The following is a 17,946-nucleotide window of genomic DNA, read 5'->3' on the forward strand; positions in this document are numbered from 1 at the left end:
AGAAGAAGAAGAAGAAGAAGAAGAAGAAGAAGAAGAAGAAGAAGAAGAAGAAGAAGAAAGTGCAGGAGAGGGAGGATACTAACAAACTAAGTGAAAAAGATGAAGAATTAGATAAGAAAAGAGTTAAAAATTCAGATGAAATTATGGGCTCTGATGCTTCACAGCAGGAGCCATCAGAACATTCCTCAACCCCTGGCCTATCCCCCTCAATTAACCTTTTCTGGGTGGAGGGAGAAGGAGGAGGAGGAGGGGCAGTAACACAATGAGCATTACCTATGAAGCAGCCTATGACAAGATTACAAAAGGCACTAGTTAAAGCTAAAAAAGGACAGGATACATCTGATTTGATAAGTGCATATCTTTTGAAGAATTTGATTCTTCAGGTCAAGCCAAGAGAAGATACACTCCTTTTGATCTGGAAATTATCAAAGATTTTTAAAAGAGTTGCACTCTTTATGGGGCTACATCATCTTATGTTAAGATGGTATTAGAGAATTTGGCCTATGAAATTTTAATTTCTAGTGATTGGACATCTATAGCAAGGATATGTTAAGAACCTGGACAAAACTTGTTGTGGCTTTCAGAGTAAAGTGAACTATGAAGGATACAATCCCAACAAAATAGGCAAACTGGAGTTAATATACAAATCATCTTTGACCAACCAGCAGGTAAAGGTCAGTATGTAGAAACTTCAGTACAGATTAATTATCCCATAGCCACATATGAGCAAATTGCTGCTGCTGTTATCAAAGTATGGGGACCTCCAAGGAAAGTAAGATCGAGTGGATTCCTTCACAAAAATAGAGCAAGGTCCAAAAGAGCCCTTTGCTGATTTTGTGGGACTTCTGCAAACCACTGTCATAAGAAGGGAGAATATGCAACTACAGGAATTATGATAAGACAACTCTAAAAAAATTCTAATGATGTTTGTAGAAGAATTATTCTGAGACTACACAAGGATGCTCTTTTAGAGGATATCATAAGATGCTGTGCTACAGAGGGCACAAATGCCCTCTGTATTATACCCAGGATATAATGCAGAACATGAGAAGACAGGGTCCCTGTGGCAAGGGACTTCTTGAGAGATTTGTCAATGCTTTCAGTGTGGTAAAATTGGCATCTGAAAGCTCAATGTTGGCAAAGATAGAGTGAGAAAACAAGGTGAGAGAATAAAACCCAAAACCCTGTGTCCAAATTGCAACAAGGGCTTCCACTGGGCCTCAGACTGTAGATTGACCCAGGGAAATGAAAGATGGGCCCAGCTCCAGGGCCCCAGGTGGGATATGATGGCAGCTGAGGTTACACCTGGAAAGTCTTTATAAGTTCAGTTCTCTGATATGATCAATCAGTAGGGAAGCAATCTGATACAAAAGAGGGATTATATGATCAGTCAGTCAAAAATCAATCAGGAGGGGCAGAGCCAAGATGGTAGAGAAAGCACATGTGAGAATCTGAGCTCCTCTCACCCTCATTAACAATTATTAAAATCAGCCTCAAAAATAGCACTAGACTGGTAAGATTCACAAAGATAGGAAGTACAACAACTCAACAGCCAAAGATAATGTGGAATATTGCCAGAAAAGGTTTGTCCTGAGTGGCAGGAGAGGATCAGTGCAGGGCAGGGATTGGGAGTGGGGAGGGGGCCTCTGTCGTTGGAAGCTTTACATAGAGCTCTCTGCCATAGCCTGACTGCTTTGCTTTGGTCACAGAGTAATGGACAAGCAGAGAAGTTGGAGCTTAGGGTAGAGGGTACACTGAGGGATGCCAAAGCCTGAGAGGATCTGGCTGTGCTCACCCAGGATTGGAAGTGACTCAACACAGACCATAACACAGCTCTTCACGTCATTCTGCAGCAAAGGGCTTGGGGTGGGAGCCAATCAAACACAGCAGGGGCACAACCCAGGAGAGCCTCTCATCTGCTTTTGAGTAGCTTTTGCCAGGGGTAGTGGAATTTCCCCAGCTCGACTGTGGTCCCCAGGCAGAGACACTTCCAGTGTGGTGAGGAACAGGACAACTGCTAATACTCCAAGCCAGTGTTTGTGGGGGGTCAGTGATACCTTTGCTTTTTAACCTCTAGCCGATACCTTTGCTTTTTAACCTCTAGCCCCAAGGTGGTCACTAATCCTCACAGCAGGGCTCCTCTAAGGGCACTTACACAACCCAGCCAGTGATACCCAGGCATACTCACTTACCCATGGAGCTCTTCCCAGAGCCCTCCCACAGTTGGGCCGTTCCTTGCAGCCCATTTAGAGGACATACTGTCCATAAACCCATCCTTGCTCTGCAGAGGAAGCTGGCAATTTCCCTTGCACTGAAGGCAGGTCCTCAAGGTAGACCCTGAAGGCTTTTTTAAAAATGAGCAAAAAAATGAAGAAAACAATTGACAGCTTCTATGCAGAAAAAGAGCAGTTTCCAACCCTGAGGAGACTAATAGCAGACAGCCTCCAGACAATACACCAAATAATGCTCTCCTAGAAGAGACTATTAAAAATCATAAGAGAGTTAGAAGTAAAAAGGGGAAAGGAAATCTTTATGCAAGGCAGTAACATTCTTCTGAAATGTGAATTGGAAAAGGTAAACAACTTCCTGAAATGCGAATTGGAAAAGTTAAAGAATTCACAGGAAATGCAGGGAAACAGAATTAGGCAATTGGAAAACATTCAGGAAGAAATCACAGGAAAGTAAGATCTGTGAATTGGAAAAGATAAAGAATTCCCAAGAAAGTAGTATTTGTGAATTGGAAAAAGAAAATAACTCACTAAAAAACAACTTTAGTGAACTGGAAAAGAAAAAAATCCATAGAGCAAAACAGCATTAAGGGTCACTCAAGATCTGGCTGCCTCTACATTAAAGGATTGAAGGGTATGGAATCTGATATTCCAAAAAGCAAAAGAACTTGGAATGGAGCCAAGAATAAACTGCCCAGCTAAGTTTAGCATTTTTTTTTTCTATGAAAGAAGATGGACATTTAACGAAACAGATGAATTCAATTTGTTTCTAAGAAAATAAAGAAAAAAAAACAAAAACAAAAACAAAAAACAAAAAACAAAAACAAACAAACAAACAAACAAACAAACAAAAAACATCTAAACAAAAAATGTGATCTCCAATCACAGGACTCAACAGAAGCAGAAAAAGGTCAAAGGAACTCTTGAGAACTGTATTTCTGTTATGGAAATACATAAAGTCCACATGTATAATTTTATTTTACTGATATAAAAAAAGGGAAATAGAAATGGAAAGGGGATAGTGTCAGAAAAAGGGAAAAGGGGAGATAAAAAGAGGGAAACTACCTCAGACAAAGAGGCAAAGAAAACCTATTATATCTGAGGGAAATTACAGAGGGGGAGGAACATTGTGTGAACCTTACTCTCATCAGAATTGGCTCACAGAGAAAATTAATTGATATTGGTTTTACAGAATTCTCTCTCACCTCATTAAAAAGGGGGAGAGTAAAAGTTAAAAGGAAAAGAGTAATAAGGGAAGGGTACAAGAAAGGGAAAGAGATTTAAAGGGAAGATGGAATACTAAAGAGGGAGGGCTGCATGATGCTAGTGGAGCTCATTAGTTAAATACTGGGGAAGGGGTTCGGGGGGCAAGGGAAAAATTATAATCTTGAGATAATAAGGTGACAGGAAATACAGAATTAATAATTTTAACTTTAAATGTGAATGTGATGAACTCTTCCCTTAAGTGGAGACGGATAGCAGACTGGATCAAAAGTCAGAACCCTACAATATGCTGTTTACTGGAAACACATTTAAAGCCAGAAGATACATACAGAGTAAAGGTAAAAGGCTGGAGCAGAATCTATTATGCTTCAAGTGAAGTAAAAAAAAAAAAAAAAAGCAGGGGTAGCCATCCTTATCTCAGATCAAGCAAAAGCAAAAATTGTTCTAATCAAAAGAGATAAGGAAACTATATCTTGCTAAAGGGTAGAATAAAAAATGAAACAATATCAATATTAAATATATATTCACCAAGTGATATAGCATCTAACTTCCTAAAGGAGCAGTTAAGAGATTTGCAAGAACAAAGAGATAACAAATTTATAATAGTGGGAGATCTCAACTTTGCACTCTCAGAATTAGATAAATCAAATCAAAGAACAAATAATAAAGAAATCAAAGAGTTAAATCGAATATTGGGAAAATTAGGAATGATAGATCTTTGGAGAAAACTGAATGGTGACAGAAAGGAGTATACTTTTTTCTCAGCAGTTCATGGAACCTATGCAAAAATTGACCATATATTAGGACATAAATATCTCAAGATTAAATGCAGGAAGGCAGAAATAAGAAAGGCTTTATTTTCAGATAATGATGCAATAAAAACTACATTCAACAAAAAGTTAGGGATAAATTTACCAAAAAGTAATTAGAAGCTAAATAATCTCATCTTAAAGAATGATTAGGTTAAACACCAAATTATAGAAACATTAATTTTACTCAAGATAATGAAAATTATGAGACATCATACCAAAATATTTGGGATGCAGCTAATGTGGTAATAAGGGAAATTTTTATATCTTTAGAAGTTTACTTGAAGAAAATAGAGAAAGAAAAGATCAATTAATTGGGCTTACAACTTAAAAAACTAGAAAAATACCAAAGTAAAAACTCCCCAATCAAATACAAAACTTGAAATTCTAAAATTAAAAAGAGAAATTAATAATATTAAAAGTAAAAAAATGTACATATATATATATATATATGTATATATATATTGAACTAATAAATAAAACTAATACTAGGTTATATAAAAAAAACAATAAAATAGTTAAACCTTTGGAAAATCTGATTAGAAAAAGGAGAGAGGAAAATCAAATTGTTAGTCTTAAAAATAAAATGGGTTAAGTTTCCAAGAATGAAGAGGAAATTAGACAAATAATAAGGAGTTACTTTGCCCAATTTTATGCTAATAAATTTGATAACCTAAGTGAAATGGTTGACTATCTCCAAAAATATAGGCTTCCTAGATTAACAAAGGTGGAAATAAATTGCTAAAATAATCCCATTTCAGGGGCAGAGCCAAGATGGTGGAGAAGATACACCCGAATTTTTTAGCTCCCTTCTTCCCTCATTACCAATTAGTTAAATCAGCCTCAAAAATAACACTGGACTGATAGAAACCACAAGGATTGGAAGCACAACGTACCAGCTGAAGAGAATCTGGAGTTTCAACAGAAAAGGTCAGTTCCAAGGGGAGGAAGAAAAAAGACCAGCACAGATGGTTAGGTGCTAGCACACTGTGCCAATCAGGCTGGGGAGAACTCTGGGATCAGAGAAGCCACTGAGATAGAGGAATCTGGCACAGGCTGTTAGCTCCTCTCTGCTTATAAAACAGCACTTCAGAAGAGAAATCAAGCCACTTTAAAATATAAAGCCAGATCCTAGAACCACCCCAATCCAGAAGTGACCTAACAGACCTCGGCACAGCTGTGCAGCCCCTTTCTGCTGTCCAGGCTTCACCGTGTGGTAATTAGGAGCCTGAACAGCTGGGGAACAGCCTGAGGCAACATCTAATCCACATAGTGCCAGGCTTGGCCAGAGGCCGTGGAACTTAGCCATAAAAGTCCCAGAGAAGCGGAACCTTTGAAATAGAAACCGTTGTTTCCGGACAGACACTTCCAGTTTAAGCACAGGGGCTTTTCACATCAGCTGCTGATATCCACGCCCCATGGGACGCATTGGCCAGGCTTTGTGTCACCTTTACTGTTCAGTCTTAAACCTCAGAGAAGTTGCTAGGACACACAATGGGGTCCTTCACTGGGCAACCCTCACAGTGCAGTTGTACTAATCACCTCTGAGGCCCTTCTAGGGAGGGGGAGGGGAACTCTCTCCCAGAGCTCTCTCTTAGCAAAGGCACAGGAGCCACTGCATCTATCCAGTCTTGGAGGAAGCTGGTAAAGAAATAAATAAATAAACTTCTTACCCCAAGGGCACACCCCAAAGATTTTTAACAATGAGTAAAAAGCTGAAGAGAAGCATTGATTCCTTCTACACAGAGAAAGAGCATGTATCCAACCCCGAGGAAGTTAATAACAGAGAGTCAGCAGATAACAGCCTAAAGGGGAACGATGCCTGCCTCCCATCACATAACTCTCTCCTAGAAGACACTATTAAAAAGTTAAGAGAGTTTGAAGAAAAAATGGGGAAAGGAAAGAGAAGCTATGATAGAGAATAACAATGTCCTGAAATTTGAGTTGGAAAAAAATAAAGAATTCACAGGCGGTGCAGGGAAACAAAATCTGTGAATTAGAAAAGGTGAAAAAATCACAGGAAAGTAGGATTTCTGTACTGGAAAAAGAAAATAACTCTCTAAAAAAATTAGGCAAATGGAAAAAAGATTCAATAGAGCAAAATAATTCATTTAAAAACTCAATTGGACATATACAAAAAGAACTAAAAAATGTGAATGAAGAAAATAACTCATTAATCAGGATGGAAAAATTGAAATGAATGATTCATTGAGAAACCAAGAATTAGTCAAACAAAACAAAAAAAAAAAATACTCCCCAAACTAACCTATTTATTTAGTGCTATACCAGTCAGACTCCCAAGAAACTATTTTTGTGACCTAGAAAAAATAACAACAAAATTCATATGGAAGAATAAAAGGTCAAAAATTGCAAAGGAACTAATGAAAAAAAAAGTCAGATGAAGGTAGTCTAAGTGTACCTGATCTAAAGCTATATTATATAGCACCAGTTACCAAAACTGTTTGGTATTGGCTAAGAAATAGACCAGTAGATCAGTGGAACAGATTATATACAAAGGACAAAAAAGGGTACATCTATAGCAATCAAATCTTTGACAAACTCAAAGATACCAACATTAGGGATAAAAATTCATTATTTGGAAAAAACTGTTGGGAAAACTGGAAATTAGTATGGCAGAAATTAGATATGGATCCACACTTAACACGATATATCAAGATAAGATCAAAATGGGTCCATGACTTAGGCATAAAGAATGAGATAATAAATAGATTAGAGGAACAGAGGATAGTCTACCTCTCAGACCTGTGGAGGAAGAAGGAATTTATGACCAGAGGAGAACTAGAGATCATTATTGATCATAAAATAGAAGATTTTGATTACATCAAACTAAAAAGTTTCTGTACAAACAATACTAATGCAAAGAGATTAGAAGGGAAGTAACAAAATGGGAAAATATTTTTAAAGTTAAAGGTTCTGACAAAGGTCTCATTTCCAAAATATATAGAGAACTGATCCTAATTTATAAGAAATCAAACCATTCTCCAGTTGATAAATGGTCAAAGGATATGAATAGATAATTATCAGATGATGAAATTGAAACTATATCCACTCATATGAAAGAGTGTTCCAAATCACTACTGATCAGAAATTAAGACATCTCTGAGATACCACTACACACCTGTCAGATTGGCTAAGATGATAGGAGCAAATAATGATGAATTTTGGAGGGGATGTGGGAAAACTGGGACACATACATTGTTGGTGGAGTTGTGAAAGTATCTAGCCATTCTGGAGAGCAATTTGGAACTATGCCCAAAAAGTTATCAAACTGTGCATACCCTTTGATCCAGCATTGCTGTTATTGGGCTTATATCCCAAAGAAATATTAAAGAGGGGAAAGGGACTTGTATGTGCCAAAATGTTTGTGCCAGCTCTTTTTGTTGTAGCTAGAAACTGGAAGATGAATGGATGTCCATTAATTGGAGAATGGTTGGGTAAATTATGGTCTATGAAGGTTATGGAATATTATTGCTCTGTAAGAAATGACCAGCAGGAGAAATACAGAGAGGCTTGGAGAGACTTGCATCAACTGATGCTGAGTGAAATGAATAGAACCAGAAGATTGCTGTACACTTCAATACTGTATGAGGATGTCTTCTGATGGAAGTGGAAATCTTCAACATAAAGAAGATCCAACTCACTTCCAGTTGATCAATGATGGACAGATATAACTACACCCAGAGAAGGAACACTGGGAAGTGAATGTAAATTGTTAGCACTACTGTCTATCTATCCAGGTTACTTATACCTTCAGAATCTATACTTAATGTGCAACAAGAAAATGGTATTTACACACATATATTGTATCTAGGTTATATTGTAACACATGTAAAATATATGGGATTGCCTATCATCGGGGGGAAGGAGTAGAGGGAGGGAGGGGATAATTTGAAAAAATGAATACAAGGGATAATGTTATTAAAAATTACTCATGCATATATCCTGTCAAAAATTTTATATTTATAAAATAAAATTAAAAAAAACCCCATTTCTGAAAAAAGAAACACAACAAGCTTTTAATCAACTCCCTAATAAAATATCTCCAGGACCAGATGGATTTACAATTGAATTCTACCAAATATTCAAAGAACAATTAACCCCAAAGTTATATAAATTATTTGAAAAAAATAGGGAATGAAGGAGTCCTACCAAATTCCTTTTATGACTCAGACATGGTGCTGGTACCCAAAGCAGGTAGTTTGAAAACTGAGGAAAAAACAAACAAACAAACAAACAAAAAACTATAGAACAATCTCCTTAATGAATATTGATGCTAAAAACTTAAATAAGATATTAGCAAAAAAAAAAAAAAAAACTACAGAAAATCATCCCCAGGATTATACATTTTGTTCCGGTAGGATTTATACCAGGAATGCAGGGCTGGTTCAACATTAGGAAAACTATCAGTATAATTCGCCATATTAATAACCAAATTAACGAAAATCATATAATCATCTCAATAGATGTCGAAAAATCATTTGATAAAATGAATAACATCCATTCCTATTAAAATCACTTGAGAGCATATGAATAAATGGACTTTTTCTTAAGATAATCAGTGGCATCTATTTAAAACCATCAGTAAGCATCATATGTAATGGAGATAAACTTCAACCATTCCCATTAAGATCAGGGATGAAACAAGGTTTCCCACTATCACTATTACTATTCAATATTTTATTAGAAATGCTAACTTTGGAAATATGGGTGGAGAAAGAGATTAAAGGAATTAGAGTAGGTAATGAGGAAACCAAATTTTCACTCTTTGTTGATGATATGATGGTACAGAGAACCCCAAAGATTCTACTAAAAGCTATTAGAAATAATATACACCTTTAGCAAAGTTGCAGGACAAAAAATAAACCTACATAAATCATCTGCATTCTAATATGTCACTAACAAAATCCAACAGTTAGAGTTATGAAGAGAAATTCCATTTAAAGTAAATACTTATAGTATAAAATATTTAGGAATATATTTTCCAAGGGAAAATCAGAAACTATATGAGCAAAACTACAAAACACTTTCCACACACATTAAGTCTCATCTAACCAATTGGGAAAAAATTTTAAATGCTCTTGGTTAGGGAGAGCAAATATAATAAAGTTGACAATACTACCTAAACTAATCTATTTATTTAGTGCTATATTAATCAGACTCCCCCCAAATTTTTTTAATGACCTCGAAAAAATAAATACAAAGTTCATATGGAAAACAAAAGGTAAAGAATTTCAGGGGAATTAATGAAAAAAAAATCAAATGAAGGTGGCCTACCTGTACCAGATCTAATATTATATTATAAAGCAGCAGTTAGTAAAACTATTTGATATTGGCTAAGAAACATACTAGTTGATCAGTGGAATAGGTTAGGCCCAAAGGACAAAATAATCAATAAATCTAATAATCTAGTGTTTGACAAACCCAAGGACTCCAGCCTTTGGGATAAGAATTCATTGTTTGACAAAAATTGCTGGGAAAATTGGAAATTAATATGGCAGAAACTAGGCATTGACCCACACTTAACATCAAGGTCAGGTCAAAATGGGTTCATGACCTAGGCAAAAAGAATGAGATTATTAATAAATTAGAGGAACATAGGATAGTTTACCTCTCAGACCTGTGAAAGAGGATTGAATTTATGTCCAAAGAAGAACTAGAGATCATTATTGATCACAAAGTAGAAAATTTTGATTATATCAAATTGAAAAGTTTTTGTACAAACAAAACTAATGCAGATAAGATTAGAAGAGAAATAATAAACTGGAAAAACATTTTTACAGTCACAGGTTCCTATAAAGGCCTCATGTCCAAAATATAGTGAATTGACTCTAATTTATAAGAAGTCAAGCCAATCTCCAATTGATAAATGGTCAAACGATATGAACATACAATTCTCCGATGAAGAAATTGAAATTATTTCTAGTCATATGAAAAGATGCCCCAAGTCATTATTAATCAGAGAAATTCAAATTAAGACAACTCTGAGATACCACTACACACCTTTCAGATTGACTAGAATGGCAGGGAAAGATAATGCATAATGTTGGATGGGATGTGGGAAAACAGGGACACTGATACATTGTTGGTGAAATTGTAAATACATCCAGCCATTCTGGAGAGCAAATTGTAACTATGCTCAAAACGTTACCAAAATGTGCATACTCTTTGACCCAGCAATGTTATTACGGGGCTTATATCCCAAAGAGATCTTAAAGAAGGGTAAGGGACCTGTATGTGCAAGAATGTTTGTGGTAACCCTTTTTGTAGTGGCCAGAAACTGAAAACTACGTGGATGCCCATCAATTAGAGAATGGCTGAATAAATTATGGTATATGACTATGATGCAATAATATTGTTCTATGAGAAATGACCAACAGGATGATTTCAGAAAGGCCTGGAGAGATTTACATGAACTGATGCTGAGTGAAATGAATAGGACCAAGAGATCATTGTATACTTCAACAACAATACTATATGATGATCAATTCTGATGGATGTGGCCATCTTCAACAATGAGATGAGCCTAATCAGTTCCAATTAAGCAGTAATTAACTGAACCATCTATACCTAGCAAAAGAACTCTGGGAGATGACTATGAACCACTACATAGAATTGCCAATCCCTCTATTTTTGTCTGCCTGCATTTTTGGATTACCTTCACAGGCTAATTGTACACTATTTCAAAATCTGATTGTTTTTGTACAGCAAATCAACTTTTTGGAAAGGTATACATACATTGTATTTAATTTAGACTTTATCATATTTAACATGCTTGTTCAACCTGCCATCAATGGGAGGGGGGGAGAAGGGAAAAAAATTAGAAAAAAGGTTTGGCAATTGTCAGTGTTGTAAAATTACCAATGCATATAGCTGGTAAATTATAGCTATTAAAAAAAAAAGAAGGAAAGAAATGACCAGTAGGATGAATGCAGCAAGGCTTGGAAAAACTTACATGAACTGATGCTAAGTGAAATGAGCAGAACAAGGAGATCATTATACAATTCAATTACAATACTGTATTAGGATATATTTTGATGAAAATGGATATCTTTAACGAAGAGAAGATATAATTCAGTTCCAATTGATCAATGATAGAATAATCAGCTACACCCAGAAAAGGAATACTGGAAAATGAGTGTAAACTGTTTACTGTTTTCATTTTTGTTTTTCTTCCCTGGTTATTTTTACAATCTGATTCCAATTATCCCTGTCTAGCAAGAGAACTGTTCAGTTCTGCACACATATATTGTATCTTGGATATACTATAACATATTTAACATATATAAGACTGCTTGCAATCTAGGGGAGGGGGTGGAGGGAAGGAAGGGAAAAGTTGGAACAGATGTGAGTACAAGGGATAATGCTGTAAAACATTATAGTAATATTCTGTAACATACAAAAACAATACAGTAATAATAAAAAATATCCAGGCATATGTTCTATCAGTAAAAAAAGTCATATATATATATATATAAGCTAACTGGGCCTCAGGAAAGGAGACAAGACTTTGAAAGAGATAATAAATGATTTGGACTTCAACCCTTGGCTACTCCTGAGGTAATTACTGAAATGAAGGCTGCTTCTGAGACCTCCAGACAACCAACCAAGAACATTATATTATGCCAATCATGTGAGTGAAATATTAAATTTTGGCATATTATTTTTGTCAGGTAGATTAAATAATGAGTTTGTTAAAAGCCATATCTAATATAGTTTGATACTAGAGTCTAGGAGATTAAGAAGAATTTTCAGTTTTCCTCTCACATTTTTTATCCAACTAAGTAGAATAAAATGGAATCACCCTGATATTGTTTTTTGCCTTTGATATTAACTATTCATAAAAAGGGACTTAATTTCCATTATGATAGTTCATGTAGGGAAAACTATTGGATGGCATGGAATCATAAGTTCTGCCTAATCTGCTTTCCACATTCCCTCCTTCAGAAATTTTTGAGAGATATAAAAACATGTACATTGCCATATCCTATAAAGAAAAGCACACTGTTAAACTTTAAATTCCATATAAATTGTAAGGAGTTATTATTAAAAACCAGTTAATGTTACATTGTCAGGAATTATAGTGGATCTTTCAGGGGAAGGTAATATTTAGAGAAGAGGTAATTTAAGTTAATAATTCCCACATATAAAAGAGTAAGTCCTTCTGTCTTTATGAGAAAAATATTATATATACATATATAATATGAATAAATATTATGTATATGTAAATATATACTATTCCCATGCATTCTTGATTAAACATATATAAAATATTTTAACTCCACAAGTAATTATAATTTTCCATTTTTACAAGTCATTTCAGGTATAAATATTGTATTTTCTCGATTAGCCTATAAAATATTTCATAATTCATTTATATTCCCATACAACTAAGTAAATAGTAGGTGCTCATTCAGTATTTGCTTATTTGATTGCTGTGTCTTTTCAATATGTTCTTTTAATAAGAGCACAAACATGAAATCTCCCTACAATTCTATTATTTATCAAAAGAGTTAGAAGTTAAATAGTCTGATTTTTCAGGGTTTTTAAAAAATTATATTTTCCAATTGAGTAATAAATTCCTCAGTTTATAGGTTTTAGGAAACAATTTCTAGGTGCTGTTGATAGAAATGGAACTTTACTACCTTTTCTTAGTTGCATCCGCTTTTTCTAGAAATAAATAGAAATATGGAACTTAGTGAAGAAAATTGTCACTAAATGTGATATACAGTAACTGAGACAGTTTACACTTTTTTTTCCTTTCTTTTAAAAAGGATCTGTAAACAATTCTTGGTTCTTTCTAAGTTATCCTTCTGGATCTTTTAGTTTTAAAAAAATATTTTGGAAATAAATTCACAATGGATATTGTGAATATGGGTATTGTAGTTTGCCATCAATGTGAGCTGATGCTCTCAGAAGCAAAGTTATTATGTTAAAGCCTTAAGAGGCTCATCCATCACCATTCTTAATGAGAAAAACTATAGAGTCCTAATTTTTAAAATTACATGTTTTTTAAATTAGAATTTTCTATGTAGCATTAGTAATTGGAGATATCTCTTATTCTTTCTTCTAATTTTTATCTTTAGTTTATGAAAACACCTTAAAACACAAAAACAGATGTATTTCCCTTAAATATATTTTATACACTTATATATTGGTTTTCAAAGATTAAAAATTGTCCTAAAGGGCCAAAGTGCTTCTGAGATTCTAAATACATATACATATATATATATACACACATATATATGTACATATACATATATATATATTATAACTCATATCTTTGGATCTTAATTAAGATATTTTAAAATAATTACTCAATATTCAAATCACAGTTCACAGAAAAGGTTCTTTTTTGGCTTCCAGAAAGAATCAGCTTAGGAAAAATATTCCTAAATACCATTTGTGAAAATTGTTTCTCTTTTATTGTATTGTTATCAAACCTTCAAACCCCACCAAATTCACTGTGAAATTATCTGTGAAAATAAGAAATGCTGTTCTTTTTAGGGGGTAAAATTATCTGAAATCAGCAACCTGTATTATAGCAAAACCAAACAACAAAGCTGAAGCATTCTTTTAGAAAAAAAAATATAAAACTTGTTATTCTTTCTGCATATATTCTTACTATAAGGCCTCTTTCTAAGCAAAAAGAATATATCACATTATTATGTGGATTATAAGGATTCATTTTTATCAGAATAAAGGGGAAAAACTTTTGTATTTGCCTTTAAAGAAAAATAATAGTACCTTAGAGAAGCAACACTAGCACTAAAATTATAGGATCTTTTTAGTGTTTAGCAACTCACAATTTTTTTTTCAAATTATGACACCAAGAGACAATAATTATGGAAGTAGAATGTTCTTTAGTTAAATATACAGATCTTTTGTGAAATTCTCAATTGGATTAAGATGCCTCATGTTGAATGCCAATGGAATGATAGTGGTCATAGGAATATTGTTGAAAAGTAGAGAAAAACAATTACCATATATCTGTCATCATTTTCAAATATAGCTCAAGATTTAAAGAAGTATAGTTGAATTTAATGTGAAGAAAAAGAGCAGTTACAATTATTTGGGGAATGCTCTTCCTAATTCTCATATGTTAATAAACCACAATAATTTATTGGAAAAAAAGAGTTAAGATATCCTATTTGAATATATTTGAATATCTATTAGATTTGAAAGATTAAGAAGAATGTAGTTTTCTAAAAAGAGTGGTCCAAATAAGCAACAAAATAATTCCAGTAGACCCATTGTTCTTTCAATGCCAAATATTTGTTCTTTATACTGTGATTTTCCACAAGTTGCTAAAACTTTTTTTTTTTTAGCAATAGTTATAAATATAAAATAGAATGCAATGGCTGTGAGTCATTTGATTTAAAATGTATTTTAAATTCCTGCTATTCTCAGCAAATCTCTTGCCCAATAGATATGTGGTCAGTACTTCCTATTTATTACAGAGATAGTGATGAATTGCCAGTTGGAAAGATCTTACATGAAATCAACTCATGTGTTTAATTCTACAGTTTGGGGATTCTTTTAAGTGCTTCAGAGTATTTACTATGTTTTTTTTTTTTTGTTTGTTTGTTTGTTTTTTGTCAAACTTGATTTAATTTTAATGTTTTTCCCCCCACATTCTAGGAGATCTAGAGTAGGTATTTAATATAATCTAATTAGTGTCTCATTGATGAAACCTTGGAAAAACGAAGAGTAACTATTTCATCATTTCTTTTGTCTGTTCATGAACTCCTATATCTCTGTGGAAGCCATCAAATAGTTATCACTTATTAATTGATTCAATTCAGCAAAATACTCAAGAAAACTAACTCATCTTGGAGAAGATTCTAATAGAAAAATCTGACAAGCTTTTAAAACACAGAACAGAAGAGAAACCAAAATTTCAAATGACTTAAAATTGTGTTTTCTAGAAATGGACTTTAGTTCTGGTCATTTGTATTCGCAATGGCATTATTCTTCCTCTGTTAAGCAATATTTGAGTAAAATCAGTCATCAACTTGCTATCAACCTACAAGACACTAGAGGGCAAGAGTGTAGCGTAGAAAATTCTTTCCTGAAGATAGGCTTCAGTGCCATATGCAGAAGACTTATGTTAGCTAAGATAATAAATAATAGGACTTCTGAATGCTACAATGAACTTACGATGGGTCTTTTAAGAATATTTAAATGCTAACATTTCCTAGAAGTCAAAAAGTGAGATTAATATATATGCATAAGTAAATATAATCACAGTTTACCAAAAAGAACAACAACAACAAAACTTTCAAAATCATATTAACAAACCAAGAACCAGTTATCCCAGGAAGCTATTTCTAGTAGTCTAAATTTATTTCAAACTGCAAGAGAGGAAAGCTTGGTTAAAAAGCAAGTATGATTTCCAGAATTTCCAGATTGCAGGCTTCACCAAAGTTGTTTCTCTGTGCTTAAAAATGTACCCTTATAGTAAATAGCCCAAATCCTTCTCTGCCTGGTCATTGAGAAGAAAAATAAAGGTACCTCCCATTATATTACCTCTGGATGCTGCTCTCAGTTAACATACTTCTGCTCCAGCTTGCTCTTGACTCGCTGCAATTAGCTTTTCTAGAAACAGGTCAGAAGTAGTACGTGGCCAGTCTCCCCGGAGATGCTACAATGTGGTTTACAAAGAGGGGCCAGCAGTCTGAAGCTCTCTTTCTCAGGCAATAGCTCCTAGGGAGGAAGTGATTCCAGGGAGTGCCCAAAAGGAATAATGTGAGGAAGGGTGAAAGCATCTTCTCTGTAGGACGTTTTCCTCAATAAGTGTAAAAGCTGAGGGGCTGCTGCTGCTTCAATTGTCACTAGTTCCACATAGAATGCACTCGGCCTCTGAACCGGACCTAAAGTCCCTGTTATTTTTATCTAACAGAGGAGGATACAACATTCTCACTTCCTTTGTTTCATCCCCTCTCATCCTCTCACACTTTTAAAGGTTGCAGAAGAAAGGAAAGCAAAGCCAGAATGGAAGGCAGAACTCCTTTTTCAGCTCACGCATCTTTTCCATTGGCTACTCTTGTATCCAATTAATTATTCATTCAGCTCCTTTCTTCAGGATTAGAGGGTGAGAGATTCCCGAGTACTCAGCTCCAGAATTCCATTTCCTTCCATTCTCTAAGGATGAGGAGGGGCTATGTGAGCAGCTGTCACTGTTGCTATTGGTATAATAAGGAGAGGGTATAATTTAAAAAGAGAAGGGGAGAGGGAGGGCACGAGTGAAGAAAGGAGAAAGACAGAGAGAGAGAGAGAGAGAGAGAGAGAGAGAGAGAGAGAGAGAGAGAGAGAGAGAGAGAGAGAGAGAGAGAGAGAGAGAGAGAAAGAGAGAAATATAGCCTTCCCTGCATTGGTGATTTATTTCATGCTGAGGTGTTCATGGACCTTATATGTTTAGCTCCATATCTCAGGATCTCAGGTTGATACAACCATAGGGTTATGTAGGATACATCCAAGGACATCTGTTCCCTATTCAGGAAGGAAAAGAAACGTCATCCTTTTTTTTTCTTTTTTTTTTTTTTTGTTTGTTTGTTTGTTTGTTAACTATCCCAGATTACATGGAAATGTGGATTAAATCTGTGGGGAGGATGGAGAGAGATTCACAAAACTTTGTTCTCAACTGTGACTCACTCTTTTTCATTTGTAGGCATTACTCAATTTGTAGCAAAAACTCATTTTCTTTTAACTTGCCAGACACAGAACATGTGGATATATTCTAAGGATTCATTTACTGAAAAGACAATTCCTCAAAACCCAAGGATCCTTAACTTTTGTAATCAATCCCAAGTGCTTGGCAAAATGGCCCAATTTTAATAATCTCTACAGCTAGGTAAAATAAAGCTGATAGATTTCTTGAGTTTGTGAATTAAGGGTTATTCTAGAATTAAAGCTGGTTGTTTTCACAATAACTGACATAAATATGGTTAGCCCTTAAGACTGGGAAACAGGCTATCTCTAATGAATGGACAAACTGGCACAGGTTGGCAATAGAACAGGAGCACATTTATACACTGAACACTAGTGATATTGAATGTATGAATGGGCATTGCATATCCAAGCTGAGTGCAATAGAAAGATTCAGGTTAAAAGCAAATAATAAGAATGATTCAACAAGAATCATTCAACAAGTGCAGTATCAATAACTAAATAAATAAACAAATAAATAAATAAGCTTTGTTTTCCTTTTCCTTTGAAAAGATGTGATTTCTCTTGGGTTGCTTTCATTCTACAGAATCTGATTTTGAAAAGTGATCTCCATTAAATATCAATTTTCCTATTTTGGCTTAAATAATAATATTGGAATTCTTCAGTGAGCAATATGTTATAGAAATTAGAAAATGTTGGAGTGTGGAGGGCAATGTTTGAAAATCCTTGAACTCAACTCAGATACAAGGAAGATGCAAGGTTTCTTTCCACAGATTCTTTCTAAAATATGTAGCAAATAATAACCAAAGTTCAAAGAAAAAGTGCACATATTGTGACTACCAATACTGGAAAATTATAGGAACCAGTCAAAATAATTATTTGAAATGTTAATAAGAAAATATGTCACCCTTTCATTATTGCTGTTTCCATGAGAAAGGGTAAGTATTCTCTGCATTATAAAGATGTTACTTGCTTGAATAACAGTTCTAGTACTATAC

General features: G+C 34.4%; 1 long non-coding RNA gene and 1 pseudogene across 1 annotated transcript in view; both read right to left on the minus strand.

Annotated features, from left to right (window-relative positions):
- LOC141548003 (glycogenin-1 pseudogene) overlaps positions 1 to 2,996 on the minus strand; it is a 30,067-nt pseudogene extending 27,071 nt beyond the window's left edge.
- Positions 1 to 16,441, minus strand: part of LOC141547992 (uncharacterized) — a 51,704-nt gene extending 35,263 nt beyond the window's left edge. The window contains exon 1 of the long non-coding RNA XR_012483716.1: positions 15,809 to 16,441. This is a non-coding gene — a long non-coding RNA (uncharacterized LOC141547992). The remainder of the gene's footprint in view (positions 1 to 15,808) is intronic.
- Between the last annotated feature and the right edge of the window lie 1,505 nt (positions 16,442 to 17,946).

This window comes from Sminthopsis crassicaudata, chromosome 6 (assembly GCF_048593235.1).
Source record: "Sminthopsis crassicaudata isolate SCR6 chromosome 6, ASM4859323v1, whole genome shotgun sequence".
Lineage (NCBI taxonomy): Eukaryota > Metazoa > Chordata > Mammalia > Dasyuromorphia > Dasyuridae > Sminthopsis > Sminthopsis crassicaudata.